A 22593-nucleotide genomic window follows, 5' to 3' on the forward strand; every position below is an offset into this window, starting at 1 on the left:
ATAGCCTATGGTCTGACTTTGAAAATTAAGATAAACAGCAATCCAGTGGCCCATGGTCTTTGAGTCACTCAATGTATTTAGAATGAAAACGCATGGCTTCACCTGTTTTCTGGCAAGATTTATCAGATCTGCTGCTAGCGGCGATGATCGCGACAGCTTCAAAAATAAACTCGATCGCCCAAGATGCCTGTTAGACTGGCCTGTATTTCACGTGCATTCATGACGGCTTATGCGCGGGGACAATGCAGCGAACGTGACGATAATGATCAATTTCTATGACGCCAGTAGTGTCGGCGAAAAACATTATGACGCGGTTGTGATTACGTCCCTTGGCAAACGACAGATTAATTCTTAGATTTCCTGATTTATCCAGAGGGATGGCATTGTGCACGTCCTCCAATACAAAGTTAAAGAAACATACTGTCCGACCTTCATTAAATGCATCAAATGTTAGGGAATTACGCGTGTCCAATCTTAGTGACTCAAGGGTCGTGTAAAACAATTTTGACGCGTGATGCGGGAAAGAGCTGCGAACGTTATAAATGGTCGCCCTGCTCACGGTGATATGTACATGCGACAGATCGGCAAGTTGAAAATATAAAAACCATTCTTATCAATTACGCCTTGTAAGCCGTCCATATCAACTATTGCCATGGTCAAATTTTGAGGTATGATTTGCGCGAAAGGTAATTCGGCAATCAAAGACGTTTGATTGGCGGTTAACACATACGTTTTATTGAGCGTTCTATTGGGTGCGTATTGCATTGGATTTTCGAGTCAAGGGAGTTATTTAACGATTCTAAGGCGGGTGGACGTGGCAGACGCGGTCAACCCATAACTTAGCCATCTCGAGCTTAAATTTGAAACTGCTGGCATCTTGCAATTAAGAATCCATGTTTTGTTAGCCAATTCTAATCGAATTCTCACATCAACAGAGCCAAGCAGATAAGCGTCCAGACTTGATATATCCGAAAACAAAGGCGCAGTCATCGAAATGCCGTGTGCTCTTACAATCTTTCATCATTTGTTTCTCGTCTTTTATTCCCTCCCCGTGAAATAGTCTCTCATCAAATTTATTGATTATGCCTTTTGATCCATCATAATCGCGGTGGTAGAAGGCGACGCGACCGATAGAGTCAATTTTATCCTGAGGGATTGTTGCAATCATTTTAATGAAGGCGTGATAGCTGAACAAAGAGGATGACTCCACAAGCTGTTCGTTAAAATACCAAGTGCATTACCTAAAATATCGTATTATTCAAACCATTACTAAAAACGACGTGATCGCTATCGTCTAGTGGCGCGCCGCCCGTCTTCGTCGCGCTAACTCGCAATTCTAGAGACAGCGTTGATAGATCCAAAATCATTGCCCTGGAATCACCAGGCAGTCTAAATTCAATGTGTTGATCGTTGATCCCCGCATGATTATTAGCATTTGCGTTCAAATTAACGTGTAATACGTCCAACTTTCCCCTCGCAGCGACTGACGATCTGATGGTATGCAAGCGATTCACCCGCGGAAAGTTCTCAATTAATGCCGTGAAATGATTGCACTGTTTGTGGGTGGAGGTCGCTCCACCCTGCACATCCGGACCGTAATGAGTCATCTTTGCGACTAAGCCAAATATTGAAGATATCTGCTTTATAGCAAGTCTTTCTTTTCAGTTGCCTGGTTGGTGGTTTTCTCTTTTTTTTTTTTTTCCGACTCCAACTCTCCTCTTTTTCATTACTCGTCCGCCTCGAACTATCCTTTCCCCCACACCCTTCATTGGCTGCAACACCTCTATTTCTTAATGATTCGCGAAGTCGCTTCCCTTCTAAAACATCTGTTACACAACCTTTTCCCATTTGGAGCGCTTCGGGTGCCGTTATGTGCGCATGAGAAAGGGAATTGCTTCTTTAGCAAAGCCACCCAAAACGGAAAATAGACCGCCACCTCTTTCTGAATGGGGTGGAATAAAAACCCGGATATCGCCTAAACCTCCACCTTTGCTTTGCGTAAAAAGCAAGTCGTATTCCGCTCGAGTGGGATGTGTGAGGTCTGCTCTCGTCATGATGGTTGTCACGTCATGAATAAGACGTCGAGCATAACTCACCAGCTATTTATTTCTGTTCGATATGTTGCTCCCGCCATGATCAAAATAAATAATAACGGTCACCCCAATTAAGGAATACATTTATTTTAAAATTTACATGATATAGTTATTCAGACTTCCTCACCAGAATAGTTTCAACTCCAAAAGGTTGGAAGTCGTTGCGCCAGCCCCTTCCACCATAGGCAGGTAATTATTCTTCCACTCATCCTTGGCAGCGACCTCTACATCCCAGTCCTTCCGGTTAATAATTTGCTCTACTTCAGCGTTCGCCATGGCTAGCAGGGCACCCTTTTTCAGGCAATTCTGGAAGTGTTGACGTCGATTCACGCTTGTATCCATCTTGAGTCCTTCCATCGCATAAATCCTTCGACGTCGCGATTGTTTTCGTCGCGCCTTCTCGTTTCCCTCGACGGCCTCGCCCCAACCATACTGAGTCACGCAGGCCACCAGGTGAGGGAGATTTACGCTTCCTGTGGGAGGCGCGTGGATAATGATACGTCCTGGGTCATCTCTCGTGTCTGCCGTGGCCCGATGAAGCGAGTAGTCTCTTTCTCAGCTGCATGTGTATTCTCGTATGGCAAATTACTGCTTTGAGATCCCGCGCAATCCCACTCGGTTCGGTGGAGACGGCATTTACTGAATAAATGATATAACAGTTTATGGTCGTGGAAGATGCTATCGGTCAGCTTGCCCTCGACCACCTTCATCTTGACGAGTAATTGGAGGGTTGATCCACACGTTGAACCCTCTGTGAGGGGAGTGAGGGGGAAATGTGTCATCGCAGACCTTTATTCGCACGTATTGGTCGATATTACACCTTCTGCGTAGTAGAATTTATTCATTCAAATTGACGCAGGCAGGTTATTTTTTTTTTTCCTTTGTTGGTGGGAAGGGATGGGAGGGCGGGGAACGTATTATTTATTAGGGGATGTGGGTTAGGGGGTGAACTTTTTTTGGACTTTCATAACCCTCATCAATTATCCATCCGTGGGCCTGCACCCTCGACGCGCCTAACACGTGCTCTCATGTATTATTGATGTACTTACTCGTTTACAGAGTAAGATGGGGAGCTTTCTCTATTTAATATGTGCTTCCCAGATAAAATCACCGGTTCCCTGCCGCACCTATCAGTTTACTTCTGTTGAGTCGTATTTCTGATGGCATCCGCGGGGAGTTGCGCCATGCGAAGTAGCAGTGATAACGTGGACGCTTATCGGGTGAAAAGTCTTTTCTGCGGCCCCCTCTTTTCGTGGCCGAGCACTCGTATGAGATCAAACACGCTTATGCCAAGTAGTAATGGTGGGGAAGCAAGTTACCGCGCTCATCCCATGAAATCCTAGAATAATTCTCCTAATAATTTCAAGAGAGATAAACCATATTCTCTAAAGGAAGGAGGAACGGCAACTCGAATCAAATCATCCAAGGGTGTGATTGACAGGTGCGCGTGGTGGTGGCGTCACGTGGTGGCGGCGTCGGGGAGGGCGGCGGCCGGAAGTATGTGAAGTTTTTTTTTCTTGACTGCTCTTGATGTGAATCGGTGCTGAGCTGCGCTTGCCGGTCGGTTTAACCTACACCTCTCAGCAACTGAGACGGGGAAACTAAACAATATTCTTTTCATCTCTGTAGTAAACTTGTTATTGTCGACACGGTTATCGGGAGTAACGCGTGCCAATATGTTGCCATCTCGTTTGGAGATTAGAATCGCTTTCTTCTTGTACACGGGCGTCTTCTTCTTAAGGTTACAGTGCGAATATCACTCTTGAATTTTTTCAGGCGGTTAATGATGGTATCGTCGTCCGTCAGGCGTCTCTTCAAAAAGTTGGCGAATCTTATTTCCGAGATGCAATTGACTTCGCGCTTATTCAAACTTTGCAAGACCTGCTTCCGCAATTTAGGGGTGACGTGCGAAGAGGAGAAAAACCGAATTCCTTTGCATTTCAATATCAATGGTTTCTTCTCATCCATATCTTATACTAAGTCGTCCGTATCTATCCAGCTGTCAAATTTATCTGGGTACCCACGCCAGTGGACGAAGTACTTTCCTCTTCTTACCTCGCTCGACCTTTCTCGATCGTAATATATATCGACCTGGTAATGTGAGGGAAGAGAGGACTTGCAAATTAATTCTTCCCTGTAGAAAGCGCCATTCACGTCCTCCTTCCCGCCAAATCCCCCTTATGAAATAAATAGGGATTTTATGTGGAAGTAATCCACACGCGACTTATCTTAAAAAGCTCCTCGGTATTGTTGACTGTTATAACCCTTATTGAATTTAAATTGTGTTCGGGAAGCACGTTGTAAGCGGTACAAATGTCTCCCACGTCTAATTTATGACTGACAACTTTCTTTCCCCTTGGCCGATTTAAATACATTCGTTTAAATTGCTTCCTGACTTGTGACAGCCTCGCGGAGGCGGTGAACCTGAGCCGGCGTTTGGTTGCCGCCCAAACCGCGGTGTGGGGTGTGTGATTGTACGTATTTATTAGGGTGGGCGAGACGTTAATATACGTCAGTTGTGCGTTGTTCTGCGTGAGATATTTATATATTTTTGTCTTTATGTCTCGGATGACCCTTTCTGCCAAACTCGCCTTTTGTTTCACGCGAGTAATTGGAATACAAGGTATCACCTTTCAAAGTTAGATATTTTTTCACTGCTTGATTATAAATTCGGATCCCTGATCGGTAAAAAGACGCGACACGCCTGTAAAACTCCCCGACCTTAGAACTCTTTTCAGCGCTTGCAGGCTACTGTGTCCGGATTTCACTTGTCAGCGTTGCCACTTTCAAGTATCTGCTGAAAACGTCCAGGCAAAACATGATGTATCGGACGCCGCCATTGTGTTCATGCAGCCTCGCAAAATCAGCCAAATCGCAAGTTAAAATGACGGACGGTTTAGGAGCGAGAATTTTTCGTCGTAAAAACGTTTCAGTGTCGGCTTGTGAAGCGTATAAGTGTGGTTGCCCTGCAGAAATGCCCTCATATCGCGGAGTGTTAGATTCTTATCCCTTTTCTTCCCCTCTCTGTAGAGTGCTTGCACACCTCCTAAAGCCGCAGGATTCGTCATAACCAGGTAAAGTTCGTCCAAAACGGCGTTCATAGCAGATAGACTTTCTCACAGGGTGACTCATCCACAATATTCGTGCGCAGTTGAATTTCTTCGGGTGCGTTCGGGGATAAATCGCCACAACAAATAACCGTGATCTCGTCTAAGCACGACATTTTTATAAATTTCCACAAAGTGTTTGGCGCGCTCCCTTCCATAAAGTTGTCTGCCCAGACATTAAATTTCGGATATATATCTCTGTTTTTCATAAGAATGTACGTGAGGTATTTAAAGCGATTGTTCTAGCATACTTTCCGGGGAAAAAGACATTCTGTGCTATCATTATAACTGACAAATTTTTATGTCTCCCCTTTGCGAAAGCCTCTGCTATCGTTTGAGAATTGCCAGCCGTTGAGGAAATTGTCATCTAATATCAGGAGTGTGCGTTTGCGGGTCGGCGTATGAACTGTTATCATCCATCATTGGATCAATAATTTTCTCATGCACTTCGACCTTATCTTGAAAAAGGGGAATTCTGCTGCAGCGAATGCGATGAGAGACGCCACAAATGATAATTCTGTTAAATCAGCGCTGATATTTCTCTATAATTTTATTGCAGAGGTGTGTTTTGCCGGAATTTGTGTATAATCCGTAATAATTATGCGTGCAAGGATATCTGAAGAGAGATTCAAGCATCTCTTCGCTAAATGTCTTGTCCCATGTTAAGTTCAGATATTACTAAAAGACGCTACGATATAAGTTTACAGTATTTATTACTTAACCTTTTATTTACGATGGTCATGTAGGTAAACAAGCATAACTAACCCTCCCAGCTGCATCCTCATCCCTGCCTCTCTTAATTGCGACGTGGATCTCCCCCGATCCCACACCTCTTCTCTCAATCTTCCCCCTTATACTCCCCCCTCCTCCTTAACCTAAGTACAAATGCTCTTACATTACACTCCTCCTCCTCATCCTCCTTATCCCCACGTGGGCAGTACCCCGCAAGTCAGTCCCTACAGTACATGAACACCCTCCTCATTCCTCTCTCCTTAACTCTATACTCAAAACAAATGTTCTTACCATTACATGAATGGCAGCCGCTGGGCGGCCGCGGTCTTCTTCTCTCACCCCTTAATTATGACGTGAATAATGTCATGGACGTTTACTCCCTGATCACGACACAACTCTATCTCCCCTCCCACTTCCCCCTCCTTCCTTAGCCTACGTGGTCAGAGCAAATGTTTTTTACATTACATGAAGGGGCGTCTGCTAGCAGCTGCGTCACTCTCTTTCTCTACCCCCTTAATCATGATGTGAATAATGCCGCGGAAAGTCTCTCCCGATCACCGCCACAGACCACTCATTACCCCATCCTCCCCCTCTTCACTCCTCCTCTTCCTCCTCCTCCTCCTCCCTCCTCCTCCTCCTCCTCCTCTTCCTCATCCACCCTCCACCTCCCCCACATCCACCGCCACCTCCTCTTCCATCTCATTCTCCACATCTCTTTCCTCAAGGATCATTGTCGGGGTGATAATACGCCCTTGAAAGGTTTTCATAGCCATCGACGTGAAAGCGCTTGTCGTCAAAATGTGACAACGCACGCCTTTCGCATACGAAAGTGTACAAATTTGTCCTTTTCACATTCCTGATATTATAGCAATCCACCATCCCACATGCGACATTGGGTTATTAAGTGTTTCCCTATACTGTTGATGCAATATATTTAAGCTGAAGGTGAGCGGAATGCCCTTACCTCGAGATACTTGCTTGTCATCTTCCAACAGCAGCGAATACATTCTTATTTTTAATATACTCGCCTCTTTGATGAGCGTGGATCCGGTTTTCAGATTTCCAAGCAAGCTCTAGTTTGACCCTTCCGCTCCCCATTAAAACACGGGTGATCTGAAGCGCAGTTACTGGTGTTGAGAAGAAAATTTGCCATGGGTCCATGGTTTCAGTTCATCATTTAAGTTTGTAGGTATGTGCAGACTGAAAATGAAACTGTCAGTATCTTCATATTAATTTAGCTCTCTCCCATAATTAGCTTTGATGACACGATACCAAAAGTTGTACATGTACTTCTTGCCACTTCTAAAATATGGTATCCCAAGTAATTTGGCTGCCCACGACCGTATTCTTACTGTTGACACATACACTCGGTCCTCGCCCTGAATTGCGGACCCTTTTAAAGGATGGATTTCTTTGCATACTTCAGGAAAGTCTTTCTTTTTGTCACTAATTTCTGCTGGAGGCCATACTTCACTTCAGATAACATGGATTCTACCATAAACTGCGTGCCGACATCAGTTTGCAAATGCGATTTTTAATGGCGCACGCCCTCCATTTTTTAGCGCTGAGCGACGTTCCTTTCTGTGCCGCAGTCTCCAGGTATGGAGCCTGTCTGAACCTCATAGCATGAACACATTGTAATTTTAAGTCCTAAGTGAGAGTAAAAGTTGCGGCAATCTCCAGACTGATGAGATGATCTTTCAGTCTCCTTATGACTGGCCAGCGAGTTTACGATTTTTCCTCCCCAGCTTACGACCCTCAGCTTCTAACAGTCTTTTACTGTACGGCGAGATGTCATCTTCTGTAATAGTCAGGTGTTATGCACAGAGGGAACTCGTCCGTGATCCGAGCTACGTCGGGGGAAACGTCACAGTTGTCTAAATGCAGCCAGTAGCCGACGCCGCCATCTGTCGCATGATTCTGGATGCCAACTTCAAAAAAATCATCCATCTCTGACTGGAGAAAGCTTTTTTTGATGTCACCCATAGGCAGAGAGGGGAACACATAACGCTTGCATATAATGAATTATAGTCCAGATAGAACACATAGGCGCCGGGTCCACCGTCGGGTTCGTGGTTTGACTGCAGGTGTGGCCTGACGGGTTACAAAGCCTCCCTCGTGACATTTCTTTGATCAGGTGATACATGTTAGGGTCGTAAGGTGGTGGATCAAGTTGAACGCCTGTCGACTTTAAAAAAGCGTCATAAGCATAAGAAGACAGTGACACGTAATGTGACACGTCCAGCTCCATAAAATTCAGTGCAGATAGGTATGATCTGATATTTGAGATATGTGCCGGCTAATAATCCCTGCACATCAATCTCACAATACAGTCTTATGTAATCGCTTCAAGTGCGGCAGGATGTCATACTCCACACGCTTTGAGCGTGTTCATATTCTCCAGGTGGCAGAGCCTTCTTCCCTTGAGCGCTAAGTCATAAAATGCCTCACGAGGTGGCAATTGTCGATCTTCTAAGCGGCCAAGGTCGGTGATGTACTCATAACAAAGAAACTGTTTTTGGAGTGCAAATTACACGCCTTACATCCTCGGGGGAGGTAATTCACCATTTCCCTGGGCGTAACGCGTGCTATAGCCCGCCTGCACGTGACTCTGAGCGAGATGACCGAGACCAGCATTCATAATGGAAAGCGTGTCCTGAAACTGCAATTCCTTAATCCTTACTTTCAATAAATGCGATTCTGACTTGGCAAGGATGTCCACGTAAAGCGACTCTGGCAAGTGAAGGTCTTTTATGATTAAGGAGACGTCAAAGCTCATATTATGTGCCAGAGTGATGAGATATTTCCTCATGTCACGACACTGGAGGTTGCGGAATCGCGCGCACAAAAAGCCCCTTTGTAATTATTTTGTGGTAATGAGTGGTCGTGGATGTTTATGAGGTGGGGTTTCTGCGACATTAAAGGGTTGATGGCAGAGCTCGCAGTGACGCTGACGTTTGAAGTGGGCTTCATCCTCCGCAGACATGCTAATTGGATAGCTAACTACACTTTCCTTGATGATTCCCCAAGCATTGGATAGGGCTATCAATGAAATTATTCACGGGATCTTCACCGAAATAACTTCTCTTTTCCACGACATCTCCATGCCTATTGATGATGAGATACGAGTAACCAATTGGGTCATGTTCAGCTATCACACTCCTATTCTCCTTAGGTTTTTATCATAGTTTCAAAATCAAAAAATGCTAAGTATGCAGGCTGATAGGTGTAGGCAAAATTTTTAAATTTTACTTTTTCACCGTCACCTGGAAAGAGAAGAGTTTGAGTGAAGTCGCAGTGACACTCTGTGATCGCTCAAAACTGACAGACTTGGGAACTGGAGCTGAAACATACTTCTGCAAAACTCCGATGACCCTTCTGGGGTGGGGCTGCTTCTCGTCAATTTCCGGTGCAGCTTCTCCACGTCTTTAATGAGCGTCATATGTTTTCCACCTAGTAAAAGGAGTGAGACTACAGTTTTTATACTTCCGCGAGCCTTTTCTTGATAATAGTATATCTCACCGCTTTTTGTCAGTGTATAAACGTCCAGAGACAGGCGATTTAACCTTTCTAACTGACTCCAAGTTCTCCCAAGTCACTGGACTGAGCCTACTTTTCCGCGCGTGTGACGTATTTCTCTCCGCCAAGTGCCGTCTCCGTAATATTTTTGGAATTCTTTTCCAAGGTACACCTCGAGCATGAAGTCTGAAAGCCGCCAAACACTGAATAACACAGGATGAATGTCGGCCATCAGGATTGAAAATTTCATCTTCTCCTCGCACGCCTCTAGGATAAGCAACATAATCTCCTATGCCACTACATGCGACGTGCAAGCAATAATTGACGAAAAAAAAATTCTGTACTCTTGAAATGATAAAACCAGATCCTTCAGTCTCGCTGGTAAGGCTTTCCAGCCGACTGTTCAGCTGATGGATCCATAAATCAACAAGGTCAGGCACATCTTGATAGGTGATCAGTCGTGCTCTCTAAAAGCAATATGAATGACTCGATGTTCATCCTCCCCTAAGGTAGAGAATTTCACTAGTAACAGAGAAATGTGTGAAAATATTTTCAGGGTGGGGGGAATGGCGAGCCGTGTGACGTGAAATATGATCTAATTTCCCGTAGAGTAAAAGAACTCCCTGTATTCGGTAAGTAGACCGAGTGGATCTCTGCTTTCTACATGATCAGGTATGTCATATTGATGTCTGGTGAAGCTCTCTCATAAAATTTTCCCTCGAGTCAATTAACCGCGGTTCTTCCGGCATCCCGCGCTCTGTCAAGGTCTGCAGCATCCGCCGACTCTCCCGCCATGCTGCACTCATCGTGGGTCCGCCTCCGCTTGTGGCGTGTCTGGGAAGAAAAATAGAAGTAGCAGCGACAGTTTATTATTATTATTATTATTATTATTATTATTTTTATTATTATTATTATTATTATTGAATTGATATTTACCTTGTGTAGGTAGTGAAGGACTTGAAGTCTCGGAAGAATTGAATACGTTCCCCGATAATCCACTCGGTCCCGGCCGTGGCGAGTCTTAAAAAAAAAGTAATATTAGTAGTGGCGGCAGCACCGTATTTATTGCTTTATTATTTGTAGTATTTTTTTTTCCTCACCTCTTCCCCCGCCTCCGCGTGGGATGTCGCCTTGTGACGTCCGCCGACGTGGGCCTTCTACGCCGCCGTTCTGTCCAACCTCAATCGAGTGTGAGCCTGTACAGGAAGATGTGCTCAGAGCTCAAACTTTGTAAAGATTGACAGTCATTTCATCTTTATTATTATACATTCCCGCCAAAATAAGTAATAATGCTTACCAGAAGAAGGCAGGATTGCCAACTTCTCTGCAGGTGTGTGTTCTGGCGGTGGATGTGGAAACAGAAGTCCACACCTCGCTCGCATAAATCACACTGGTCTTCCACACATGAGGGACAGGATGGATTAGTGTGCCATCTCCCACACACTTCACATAAAAGCCGCGCCTCTGCTGTTCCACAATGAACACCCATTTTTCTTTTCTTTTTTTCTATAACATTGTCAACACTTTGTCCCGGCCAGCCATGCCGCGCGGGGAAACACTGAAGCTTCCCGCGCAGATGGCTCAGCGAGGTGCGTGACTTGCCTCCTGGAAGTAGGCAACACCTGCCTGTTTCATTATCCTCCACTCCACCCATTATCCCACCTTCGATCGATTCTCTTCAAAACTTTACGTCCGAGACGCAAAGTTAACGTGGTCTTATATGTAACACGCAAGTAACACTGTTTTCCCCATCTTCAAACTGAATAGGTTTGCCTCTTTGATTAGCAATTTTGATAGCCACACTCTCTATAGTTGATACAGAAAGTGGTTTATACGTAACTGAATTCGCACCTTTACTTGTGCTGTCGCCGGGGAGTGGTATGACGTCTAATATATTAACTAGTTGGTTACCAAATCGCGAGGGAGAAATGATGTCGGTATAAACGTACATATAATCCGTCCCTGCATCAGCTCGCGGTACGTATTGAGCGAATAATTTTATGGGTGATGAGGAGGAAGCTTCGCTCGCGCTGGAAGATGAAATGACATCGCCAGATCTTTGAAAGTAGACGGTGTAGCGAAAATTTGGATTGAAACCCAGAATGCGAGCTATATGCGATGCAAATTTTATACTTATATCACTGTAAATACGATCGTCATTAGGAGGGACAATCGCGTTATTCACAACGACCCGCTCCAAGTCGTGGTCATAATAAATGATATCCGAGTAAGGGAAATAGATCTTAAAGGAGTCATTCAAGATTGCTTGAAGTTCTCTCACTATCTGTCCATTAATCGCCTTAGTTATGGCCGGTATGTTCTTATCGGTAAAATTGGAGATGATATTCCTTTCCGGTAGATAGGTATACATATTATATTCATACATATCAAAGTCTGACTGCTTAACCCGACCATAGAACGACATACTGGAATTTGGATCCCCTTCCGTAATGCAGTAGAAATATTTAGGGAATAAAATATTACACAGGCCGACTTCATAATCTCTGCCGGTGTCTAAATGAATGGGTAAGATTCTGTTTTCAAATTTTCTTGTTGTGTTGTTGGGAAATGACCTACCACCTGCAAGAGAAGATAGGTATACGTATATATCGTCACTATCTCTCAATGACATGTTTTTTAAACCCTGTCAACTAACAGACTGACTTTAAACTTTACCTTTTCATGACATATATACGTCGGCGGACTGGAGATTATGGCGGTACGGCGTGGATAGTCGCGACGACCTTGACCATAGGGGAATGTACTGAGATATCGGAGGGAGCACGTGTCGGCTATAATAATAATAATAATAGTAATAATAATAATAATAATAATAATAATAATAATAATAATAATAATAATAATAATAATAATAATAATGATAGTAATAAGACCGCCATCCGACATAAGTATTACGTCAGCCATGCCGCTGGCGGTCGGTGAAAGTGGAAGAGGCCGCCGCTCCGCCCTGCCGTCACAGACGCTTTCTCCAGGTAAAAAGGATGGACAGGTAACGGGATCTCGTGCGGCAGTCGCGACGACCTTGACCATAGGGGATGTATTGAGATGTCGGAGGGAACGCGTGATGGCAACACTCAGTCATCCCACCCTCCAGGATTCCGTGAATGAAAGGGAAAGGGCGACTTCTATGGCAAGCGCCGTCAGAGTCCCCCTAATCACGCGTGTGTGGCGGGCGGCTGCCACGTCTGGCCGCCAGTCCCCCCCCAACCCCACCTCCCTCCCCCCTCCACCCCCTTTTCACTCAATTATTTTCCACCCACCATCATTGATTCATTTAGTCATTCCATCGTCGCCGAAGGATAAGGACGCACGCCTCCCCACCTCTCCGTCAGTGTCGCCGTCACCGTCCCGCTCCCCTCTTCCCCCTCCCCCCTTGGTGTTTGCCGTCGTGAATCAACCCCCTCTTCCCAAGCCTGGGTCTATGGAAAATTGCTATCAGGATCACCATCGCAATATGGCTTGCCGTCAGAGCCGCCCCTGGGTGGGTGGGTTGGGGGGTGGTGGTGGGGGGGGGGGGGGGACGTGAAAGGGCGACCTACACGGCATTGCCGTCACAGTCACCTAAAAGCCTGGGTCTATGGAAAATTGCTACCAGAGCCCCCATTCGCAATATGGCATGCCGTCAGAGTCGCCCCTGGGGGGGATGGGGTGAGGGGTTGGGGGGACACCCCCCACCCCACCCCCCACCCCCACCCCCCAGGGGCGACTCTGACGGCATGCCATATTGCGAATGGGGGCTCTGGTGGCAATTTCTCCCCAACTACTTATATATATATATATATATATATATATATATATATATATATATATATATATATATATATATATATATATATATATATATATATATATATATATATATATATATATATATATATATATATATATATATATATATATATATATATATATATATATATATATATATATATATATATATATATATATATATATATATATATATATATATATATATATATATATATATATATATATATATATATATATATATATATATATATATATATATATATATATATATATATATATATATATATATATATATATATATATATATATATATATATATATATATATATATATATATATATATATATATATATATATATATATATATATATATATATATATTCTAGGTTCCGAAATTCTAAAACGCGTTTTTTTTTTTTTTGGTGTGTTAGGCACCAAAACGCTAAAAAAAAGCATGGAAATCACCGTATATATGGGGATAAAAAATTATTAAAACCGTGCACTTTGAGTGTTATTGATTTTCTTACGTACCAAAACGCTGAAAACTCATGCAATACACATTTTATGGATAAAGAAAAGAAAACATTATCAAAACAAGTATTTTGACTGCTATTGAGCTTGTTACGTATAAAAACGCCGAAAATGCATACAAAGTACATTATATATGGAAACAAAAGTACATTAAGAGGGAGGTGTATTATGAGAGGTTTTGAGCTTCTGAGGTACCAAAACACTAAAGCGCATGCAAAACTCCCTTTAAGAAGAATAAGAATGACATTAAGAAATAAATGTATTATGCGTGTTTTCTAGCTTGTAATTTACAAAAACGCAAAAATGAATGCAAAATAGCTTATATGGAGAAACATAAACACATAACGAGATAAGTGTATTATTAGTGTTTTCGAACTTCTTAGGTAACAAAATGCAAAAACACGTTAACAGCATTCTGTGTGGAGAAACAGATCACTACCAAAAACGTTCATTTTGACAGTCTTTCACATTGTTAGATATAAAAACGCCAAAATGCATGTGGAAACGAGATGGTATTACAACAAATGTATATTTTTATATTTATTTATTTATTTATTTATTTTATTTTTTTGCATGCCAGACACCAAACGCTGAAAAGCATAGAACGCATCGTATATGAGAATAAAAACAACATCAACAAAAACGTATGTGTTGAGTGTTTTTTTTTTTAAGCTTACGTACCAAAACATAACCATAAAAACAAATATTTTGAGTGTCATTGAGCTTGTTACATACAGAAAAACTATCCTATATAGGGCACCGAAAGGACATTATGAGATTTTTTTTTTGAGAATCTTTAAGTACTAAAACGCAAAAAGGCATGAATATTGCTGTTTATTGAGAAAGAGAACATTACCAAAACATGTATTTTAAGTGTATTTCACATTGTTAGGCAACGAAAAGACAAAATGAATGGAAAGCATTATATGAGGAGAGAAAAAAAAAAAAATCAGAATCATATTGTTTTTAAGTGATTCTAAGCCTGTTAGGTAAGACAATGCTAAAAAAAACATGGAAAGCACCCTATATGAGAAAAGAAAACATTACGGTAAACGTGTCTTTTTAGTATTTTTTAACTACTTACCTACAAAAATGCTAAAATGCTTGGAAAACATGCGATGGATTTATAGTGGTAAGTACTCTATGTAGTAAAACAAAAAGTTATTACGAGAACCAAAATGCGAAAACGCGTTAATATCACTGTATATAGAGAAATAGAACATTACAAAAAAGAAGTATTCTGAAAAAAAAAAAATTGAGCATGCAAAAATGCATGGAAAGTATCCTATATTGGAAACAAAAAGACATTGGAAGAAACGTGTATTGTGAGTGTTCTTGAGCTTCTTACACACCAATACACTAAAATGTATGAATAGCACTTTATACGGAAAAAAAGTTTTTTTTTTTTTAAACGTTTGTGTTGTTTTTTTTTCACACCTTTAGTAGCCATAACGCCAATCAGCATGCAAAGCATGATAGGCATGAAAATGCAAAAAATCATGGGAAGCATTCTATATGGGAAAATAAAAGATTACCAAAAACGTATCTTTTTGAGTGTTCTTTAGCTACTTGCATACCAAAAACACAAAAACGCCTGCAAAACAGTCTTTATACGGAAAAGGAATGACACTGCCAAAAAACAAGTATTTTGAGTATTTATGATCTTTTTACTTAAAAAAAAACGCCAAAATACATAAAACATGCACAATATGAAGAAAAGTCGTAACGAGAAACGTGTATTATGAGTGTTCTTGAGGTTCTTAGATGCCAAAACGCATTAACGCATGAATAACACACCACATGGAGAACCAGAACAACATTACGAAAAAAGTGTGTTTTCAGTAGTTTTCACATTGTTAGATACCAAAGCGCAAAATGCTTGTAAAGCTTTCTATATGAGGAAACAAAACGACATTACCAGAAACGTTTTTCTTCATTGTTTTTGAGAGCGTGAGGCACAAAAAAGATAAAAAAAATAAAAATAAATTTAGCTTGTATAGGAAAACAAAATATTACAAAAAAAAAAATCTTTTTAGTGTTTTACAACTTCTTACGTACCAAAACGATAAAACGCATGCAAAACACACTTTATGCAAAAAAAAAAAAAGAAAAAAAACAGTGCCAAAAACAAGAATTTTGAGTGCTTTGAGTTTTTTACGTAGAAAAATACCAATATGCATGCAACGAAATGACTTGACGAGAAACGTGAATTTTATGTATTTTTTTTATTTTTTTGGTATGAAAACGAAAAATGATTAGCACTTTATATTGAAAAACCGAGTAATATTACAAAAACGTGTATTTTGAGTGTATTTCACATTCTGACGTACCAAACGGAAAAATGCTTGCAAAGCACACTATATGCAGAAAGGAAAGGAAATTTCCAGAAACATATATTTTCAGTGCTTAAGAGCATGCTATACACCAAAACGTTAAAAAAGCATAGAAATCGACCTATAATGGAATACAAAAAACATTAAGGAAATCGTTTCTTTGAATGTTTTTGAACAGCATACGTAACAAAACAATAAAACGCTTGCAAAATAGCCTTTATGGAAAAAATCAAATAACATTATAAAAAAAAAGTTTGAGTGTATTTCACTTTGTTACGTACAAAAACGCAAAAAATGTATGGAAAATATCTTATATTGGGGAAAGAAAAGAACATTACGAGGAACGTGCATTATGGGAGATTTTTTAGCTTAGGTACCAAACAGAACATTACCAAAAACGTGAATTTTGAATGTATTTCACTTTGTTTGGTACCAAAACGCCAAAATGCATGAAAAGCACCCTATAATGAGAAAAGGAAAATAGATTTTCAGAAAAGGTGTATTTTGAGTGCTTAAGAACATGCTTGGCACCAAAATAATAAAAAAAAAAAGCATGAAAAGCACTCTATGTGAAAACTCTTTCGGAAAACAAAACATTATCGAAAACGTCTCTTTGCAGTATTTTGAGTTAATTACGTAAAAAAACGTTAAAACGCAAGCAAAACACTCTATGCTGAAAAAAGGGAAACTCAAAAAGTATTTTGAGTTTCTGAGCATGTTAAGTAAAAAAAAAGAAAAAAAACACTAAAATGCATGGAAAGTACCCTATATTAGAAAACGGAAAGATATTACGTAAAACATGTATTATGGGTGTTTTCTTAGTTACAACAACATTAAAACGCATGAATAGCACTCTAAATGGAGAGACAGAAAAACATTACCAAAAAACGTGTGTTTTGAATATATTTCACATTGTTAGTTGCAATAACGCCAAAATACATTTAAAGCACCCTACATTGTGAAAATAAACATTTCTACTAACATGTCTTTTGAGTGTTTATGAGCGTGTTAGGCACCAAAACGCTAAAAAAATAATAAAAATGCAAAACACCCTATATGGGAAAAGAAAAAAGTGTTTTTGGGTGTTTTTTTTTAAAGCAACTTACCTACCAAAACACTAAAACGCATGTAAAACACCCTTCATGGAGAAACACAAGAGCATTACAAAAAAGAAAAAAAAAACATTTTGAGTGTACTTAAATTTAAGTATATATAAAAAAAATGCACAAAAAAATACTATATATGGGAAAACGAAAATACTTAATGAGAAACATATGATAATAGTGTTTTTGAGCTTCAAGATTATGAAAAAACATATGATAATAGTGTTTTGAGCTTCAAGGTTATGAGAAACATATGATAACAGTGTTTTTGAGCTTCTCAGTTACCAAAACGATAAGACGCATAAATAGCACTCTATATAGAGAAACTGCATAACATTACCAAAAATGTGCATTTTAAAAATATATTTCACTTTGCTAGGTAACAAAACGAAAAAAATGCAAGCAAAGCATCCAATATTAGGTAAGGAAAAGAGATACACAAAAAAAAAGTGTTTTTGAGTGTTTATGATAACAATTATCGGAAAAAAAAACTCTAAATGAGAAAAAAAAAAATTCAAAAAACATTTCTGTTCATGCAAAATATCTTTTATACAGAAACAAAATAATAAAAAAAAAAAAAAGTAAATTCATTGTTTTTGAGCTTGTTACGTAGTGAAAAGTTAAAATGCATGAAAAGCACACTATGCGGTGAAACGAAAAGATATTAAAAGAAAACTTTTTTTGTGTGTGTGTTTTTGAGCTTCTCACGTATTAAAATGTTTAAAGGCATGAATAGCACTCTATATGGAGGAAGAAGAAAAATACCACAAACGTGTTTTTTTGAATGTTTTTCATATTGTTAGGTACCAAAACGCCAAAATCTATGCAAGGAAAAGAAATTACATCACCAGAAAAAGTTTTCTGTCAATATTTACTCTTTTTCAGCGCGTTAGCCACCAAAACTCTAAAAAAAAAAAAAAGCATGTAATTCACCAAATAAAGTGATACAAAACCACATTACGAAAAACGAATCTTTTGAGTGTTTTTAAACTTTTGCGTACAAAAAACGCTTAAAGACATGTAAAACACACTGTATGGAAAAGCATAATAACATTTCCAAAAAAGAGTATTTTCAGTGTTTTCTTTTTTTTATTACGTAGAAAAATGCCAAAATCCACACAAAGTTCTTTATATGGAAAACTAAAAGATATTACGAGAAACGTATACTATGAGAGTTTTTCACCTTGTTAAGAAGCAAAATCATAAAACTCATGAATAGCACTCTACATAGAGAAACATATGAATATTATCCAAAACGTGCATTTTGAACGTTTTTTTTTTTTAATATCAATAGGTATCAAAACACCGAAAAGCTTGCAAAGCCCCATATATGGGGAAATGAAATGACATTACAAGATATGTGTCTTTTGAGGGTTTTTGAACGTAATAGGCACCAAAACGCAAAAAAATCATGAGAATTAGCCTATATGTGAATAAAAGATATCACGAAAAACGAGTCTTTTTGAGTGTTTTGAACTTTTTACGTAAAAAAAAAAAAACACTAAAATGCATGTAAAACACTTTTTATGGAAAAAGAGAATAACATTACAAAAAAAAAGTTTTACGTGTTTTTGATCTTGTTACGTAGAAAAACCCCAAAATACAGGCAAAATACCCTATCGAAAATACCAAAATCGAAAAGACTTAACGAAAAACGTGTATTATTAATGTTTTGAGCTTCTTCGGTACCAAAACGCTAAAAGGCATGAATAGCAGTCTATATGGAGAAATCGGACAGCATTACCAAAAAAGTGAATTTTGAGTGTATTTCACATTGTTAGGTACAAAAGCGCAAAAATACATGCAAAGAACCCTATATGTGGAAGTGAACGATATATATATATATATATATATATATATATATATATATATATATATATATATATATATATATATATATATATATATATATATATATATATATATATATATATATATATATATATATATATATATATATATATATATATATATATATATATATATATATATATATATATATATATATATATATATATATATATATATATATATATATATATATATATATATATATATATATATATATATATATATATATATATATATATATATATATATATATATATATATATATATATATATATATATATATATATATATATATGTAAAAGGGGTTTCGTGAGTGCCTATGAACGTGTTAGGCACTAAAACGCTAAAAATTATAGAAAGGTCCCTATATGGGAAAACAAAACAACTTTAGCAAAAACGTCTCTTTTGTGTTTTTTTTTTTTTTCTTTGAGCTTCTTAAGTACAAAAAGCAACAGTGGATATAAAACACTCAATATTGAGAAACAGAATAACATTCACAAAAAAAAAAAAAATATACCAAAATGCTTTGAAAGCACTTTATACGGGGAAAGATAACATTAACAGAAACGCGTTTTTGAGTGTTTTTGTTCGTGTTAGTCACCCTGTCGCTTGAAAGCATGGAATTCACCTTATATGGGAATACAGAACAACATTACCAAAAAAGTTTCTTTTGAGTATGTTTTGTTTTACTTTTTGCGTACCAAACGATAAAACGCATGCAAAACACCCTTTAAGGAAAAACTAAATAAAACAACAAAAACTAGCATTTTCAATTTTTTTTTCTTTTTTTTGTACAAAAACGCCAAACTGCAAGCAAAGTACCTTATATGGGGAAACGAAAGGACATTACCAAAAACGTGTATTATGAGTGCTTTTGAGCTTATTAGGCACCAAAACGCTAAAATGTATTAATAGTTATCTGGAAAAACAGAGGAACATTACCAAAAACGTGTATTTTGAGTGTATTTAACATAATTAGGTACGTAAACGTCAAAATGCATGGAAAGCACCCTATATGGGGAAATGAAACGGGAATTCAAGAAAAGTGTCATTGACTGTTTATGAGCATGTTAGACACTAAAACGCTAAAAAGCATAGAAATCGCCTTACATTGGATCAAAAAATGACGTTACGAAAAGAGAGTTTTTTTAAGTGTTTTTTTTTTTTTTTTTTACTTTTTACGTACCAAAAAGCTAAATCGCATGGAAAACATCCTTTATGAAGTGTCAGAATAAGATACCAAAAAAAAGTATTTTGTGTACAAAATCTTACGTACAAAAAAACGCAAAAAAAAAAAAAAAATGCATGTAATGTAAACTATATAGGGAAACGAAAAGACGTGTATTATGAGTGAGCTTTTTAGTTACCAGTATGGTAAAACACATGATTAACACTTAATATCGAGATACAGTACATTACCAAAATCGTGTATTTTAAGTGTTTTTCACATCATTATGTACCAAAGATTCAAAATGCTTACAAAGCCCCATATATGGGAAAAGAAACATTTTGAAAAATATTTCTTTTGAGTGTTTATAAACGTGTTAGGCACCAAATCTCAAAAAAAATGCACGCTATATTGGGAAACAAACAACTTTACAAAGAAAAAAACTGTGTTGAGTGTTCTGAGCTACTTACGTACTAAAACGCTAAAATCCTTGATGAAGGAGAATAACATTACCAAAAATAAGCATTTTCTGCTTCTTACGTAGAAAATCGTCAAAATGCAAAGAAAATACCCTATATAAGGAAACGTTACAAAGAACATTACGATAAACGCTTACTATGAGTGATTTTTTTTTTTTTTCGGTATCTTAGGTACCAGAACTAAAAAAAAGGCATGAATAGAAATCTATACGGAGAAAGAAAACAACATTACCAAAGAACGTGTATTTTCAGGGCATTTCACATTGTTAGGTACCAAACCACCAAAATGATTTCAGATTATTCTATATAAGGGAAGCAAACAAAATTTCGGAAAACATGTTCCTTGAGTAAATTCGTCACCAAGACGCTAAAAAGCAGGGAAAGCACACTTCATGGGAAAACAAAACATTACCAAAATACCTTTCTTTTCAGTGTTTTGAGCTACTTACGTAAACGCTAACATGCAAGAAAATCACCCTTCGTGGGGAAACTTTAAAATTACAAAAAAAAAAAAAAAAGGATTATTTGCGTTTTTAATCTTCTTACGTATAAAACACAAGATGCATTCAAAGTATATTATAGAGGGAAACGAAATAAAACATTAAGATAATTTTGTATTACGAGTATTTTTTTTTACTTTTTAGATGCCAAAATGCTAAAAAGGCATGCATACCACTCTATATGGAGAAAAACAGAACCTTGCCAAAAAAAACTGTATTTCTAGTGTTTCTTTTTCACATTATTAGAAACAAAAACGCCAAAATTTATACAAAGCCACCTATATGGGGAAACGAAATGACATTACCAGGAACGTGTCTTTTGAGTGTTCTTGAGAGTGGTAGGCATCAAAAACGCTATAAAGAATAAAGTTCACCCTATATAGGAATACAATACGATACGATAACGATTACAATTATACAATTACGATGACACATGTCTTTTAACTGTTTTTTTTTTTTTATGTAAGAAGGACACAGGCCAAGGGCAACAAAAATCATAAAAAAAAATGCCCACTGAAATGCCAGTCCCTTAAAAGGGTCAACGCAGTGGTCAAAAATTGGTGGATAAGTGTCTTGAAACCTCCGTCTTGAAGGAATTCAAGTCATAGGAAAGTGGAAATACAGAAGCAGGCAGGGAGTTCCAGAGTTTACCAGAGAAAGGGATGAATGATTGAGAATACTGGTTAACTCTTGCGTTAGAGAGGTGGACAGAATAGGGGTGAGAGAAAGAAGAAAGTCTTGTGCAGCGAGGCCGCAAAAGGAAGGGAGGCATGCAGTTAGCAAGATCAGAAGAGCAGTTAGCATGACAATAGCGGTAGAAGACAGCTAGATATGCAACATTGCAGCGGTGAGAGAGAGGCTGAAGACAGTCAGTTAGAGGAGAGTTGATGAGACGAAAAGCTTTTGATTCCACCCTTTCTAGAAGAGCAGTATGAGTGGAACCCCCCCAGACATGTGAAGCATACTCCATACATGGACGAATAAGGCCCTTGTACAGTTGTACAGAGTTAGCAGCTGGGGGGGTGAGAAAAACTGGCAGAGACGTCTCAGAACACCTAACTTCATAGAAGCTGTTTTCGCTAGAGATGAGATGTGAAGTTTCCAGTTCAGATTATAAGTAAAGGACAGACCGAGGATGTTCAGTGTAGAAGAGGGGGACAGTTGAGTGTCATTGAAGAAGAGGGGATAGTTGTCTGGAAGGTTGTATCGAGTTGATAGATGGAGGAATTGAGTTTTTGAGGCATTGAACAATACCAAGTTTGCTCTGCCCCAATCAGAAATTTTTGAAAGATCAGAAGTCAGGCGTTCTGTGGCTTCCCTGCGTGATATGTTTACCTCCTGAAGGGTTGGACGTCTATGAAAAGACGTGGAAAAGTGCAGAGTGG

This window comes from Scylla paramamosain, chromosome 38, assembly GCF_035594125.1.
Source record: "Scylla paramamosain isolate STU-SP2022 chromosome 38, ASM3559412v1, whole genome shotgun sequence".
Classification (NCBI taxonomy): Eukaryota; Metazoa; Arthropoda; class Malacostraca; order Decapoda; family Portunidae; genus Scylla; species Scylla paramamosain.